At 43.3% G+C, this 3,112-nt stretch overlaps 1 long non-coding RNA gene across 1 annotated transcript; it reads right to left on the reverse strand.

The window, feature by feature from the left end:
• Window positions 1–608: 608 nt before the first annotated feature.
• On the reverse strand, window positions 609–2,324 carry LOC117796442. The gene is made up of 3 exons (XR_004620968.1): window positions 1,947–2,324; window positions 1,744–1,816; window positions 609–782 (listed from the first exon to the last, which is right to left on the reverse strand). It is a non-coding gene; the product is annotated as an uncharacterized LOC117796442 (long non-coding RNA).
• Between the last annotated feature and the right edge of the window lie 788 nt (window positions 2,325–3,112).

Here is a 3,112-nt window from a genome sequence, read left to right on the forward strand (position 1 = left end):
GGACAGTGCTGAGGGTGTAGGGACAGAGAGATCCTTGGCGCAGTGCTGAACATGATTACTGCAGGGAGGGGAGAGAAGGCTGGAAATCATGGCCACTGCCCCACCTCGCTCGGGAAGGGGCATGAACAGAGAGGTCTGCTGGTGTAGCTTCACATGATGGGAAATGGGCTGGTATCTGCTTTGGGTCCTGCCCCAATGTACCCACCAGACTAAGGGTCTGAACTGCTGTCTTAGCCTGACCCTTTCTCACAGAGTTGACTTCCAGGGGCAGGTATGTACGGGCTGCTAGACACAGTGAGGACTGACCACCAACGAAGGATGCTTTGGCTGGGGCTCCCAGCTGAGAATGGTGATGGGTTTTTAAAACATTGCCCCAGGCCCCACAAGCACCACCTTTAGGCAGGGTATGTGGGTCTACAGAGGAAGGGAAAGTGAGCATTAAAAAAAAAAAACACAAAACCAACCCAATTTCCAGATTATATCTGGCCAAAGAACATAACACCCATCTAATTACTTGACATAAACGGTCTAGGAAGAATTCAATATTGGCCAGTCTGGTAGTGTCAAAGAAAATTTATTTTTGAGCATTTTGACACTGGCATTCTGGCTTGAGTGGAAAGGATGGGCCACATGCTCTGTTTTATTACATCCGTGTGGTTCATCCCCGTGCATCCCACCGCATCGTTTCCATTTCATGACGCGAATTCATGCTGAATGCTTCACAGCCCACTTGTGTTTCTTCAAGTGGAATGCTGGCTAAGCTGTAATCACTTCAGCAGCCACTGAAAAAAAAAAAAACTACATAAATATACAGTGAGAAAATACATAATCAGATTTAAATGGAATACTGAAAGATGTTCATATTATCCAAAAGAAGGCACAGTAAAGGAGTCTAACTCCTGCTAATAGTAATCAAAGGCAGAGATTATCAAAATGAATAAATGCACACACCCATGCACATAAGAACAACAACAGAGAAACAAATGAACAGAAAACAATAAAGCAGGAGACCCATATCCAACCTTATCAATAATTGTGTCTAAACACACCAACTATATTCTTTCTATAAGAAACTCACTTCAAACATAGTCATACAGGTAAAGGGTGGGGAAAGATTGTATTAGCTTTCTGTGCTGTGTAACGATACAAAGTTAGTGGCTAACAATAACACACATTTGTAATCTCACAGTTCCTGGAGGGCAGAAGTCTGGGTGTGCCTGAGCTGTGTCCTCTACCTTGGGGTCTCACCAGGCTGCAGCTGGGGCTGTGTGTCATCAGGTGGTTTGGCAGAATTCATTTCTTTGGGGCTGTGGGACTGAGGCTTCAGTTTCTTATGCACATAAATTTATCATCTTAGATGAAATGGACCAATTAAAAAAAAACAAACAGAAACCAGCAAAACTAACCCAAGATAAAATAGGTAATATGAATAGTCTTATAACTACCAAAAGTAATTGAGTCCGTAGTCAAAATCTTCCATATACCCGATGATTTCACTAAGTCCACCAAATATGTCAAAGAAGAAATAAATATTACACAATCTCTCAGAAAATACAAGAGAAACACTTCTCAATTTATTTTATGAGGCACTACTACCCTGATATCAAAACTAGATTAAGGCAGTACAAGAAAATACTCTAGACAAATATCCTCATAGGCACGGAAATCTCCAAAATACTAGCACATCAAATCCATCCATATTTAAACAAACAAACAAACAAACAGACAGACAGAATACTATACCACAACCAAGTGGGATCTGTCCTGGGAATGCAAGGCTGGTTCAGTGTTTGAATGCAAATCAATGGAATCTACCCTGTCAAAGGTCCAAAGAAGAAAAAGCACATGATCATATCAACTATTACAGAAAAAGCATTTGAAAATACAATTCAACATTGACTTGTGATTAAAAATTTGCGGCAAACTAGAACAGTGGAGAACTTCACCTGATAAAAAGCCTTGAATGTGGCAAAACCAACGAAGGCTGCTTAGATCCCAGACAACATTACAACATTGTTTTCCTTGTCCTGGTGTGGTCCAACTGTCAAGTCCCAGGAAGCACCACTTCCAGAATTGTGCTCGTTAGTTCCAACAATCCAGAGCCCGGCAGTTGGCGTGGACACAGGGGCAGCAAAAGTGAGCCTTGCTCCTTATATCACGTGGCACTAGCACAGGACTGCACACCGGCTGTCTTTCTGTGACGACATTGTGCAGGAACAGCACGACGAAGACAACATTAGGCTGGTGGAGAAGCAGTTTGCTGAGCAAGGACAGAGGCTCCAAGAACAAGGCCATGTGGCGTGAAGCTGGCAGTTCAGCCGAGCCCGGGCACTTCCTGGAAACTAGAGCTGGCAACCAGCCTCACCCAGGAAAACAGCAGGGACTTAGAAATGAGATTTCTGAAAGTCCGTAAGTACTTTAGGGTTGAGTCAGAGTTGTAGAACCAGCTGAACATGGACCTTTAACTAGCAGCACCAAGCAACAAAGTAGCAAGAAAGGGCTGGCTAAGGAGACCTGGGAGAATTTTTTTTTCTACAATGAAGGGACTCAGAAATGAAAAGCTTTGCTTAATTAATTGTTACCAGCCTGCCAGAGATTCCAAACAGCAGAATCATATAGAGAAATGTCTCATGAAGGTTATTCTCTTGTGCAGATGGGTACGCTCGAATCTGTAGTCAGGCTCTTTTGCTTTTGAGCTGATTCTGTCAGCCAGACTTCCCATACTTTCTTCTTAATGACCTGGAACTTCTTGACGTTTCCAAGCTCTTCCTTGAGAAGTTTGGTCTCTCACTCAGTTCAGGCAGAAAAAATGGAAAAGTTCAACAATGAGGCCAAGGTGGAAATATAATTTGAGGGGTTCAAATACTTGGCACACACTCAAAAATGGGTATGGGGTATCATTTTCCTCCTTGGTCCTACAAGGATTGCTCATGAAATACTGCCAGTTTAGTTGCTCGGAGAATCTGTCAAAGGGATGCTCACCGTAGCTCTGAAGTTGAGCGTCCCTGGTTCTCAAGATGCTCTCAGCAAAGAAAAGTGTAGAATGGTGCAGAGGAGAAGTGGTGTGGGCAAGTCTCCAACAGAAGGCAGCTCTTCTCAAAGGAAAACCCAA

The sequence above is a fragment of the Ailuropoda melanoleuca genome, chromosome 2 (assembly GCF_002007445.2).
Source record: "Ailuropoda melanoleuca isolate Jingjing chromosome 2, ASM200744v2, whole genome shotgun sequence".
In the NCBI taxonomy this organism is placed as follows: Eukaryota; Metazoa; Chordata; class Mammalia; order Carnivora; family Ursidae; genus Ailuropoda; species Ailuropoda melanoleuca.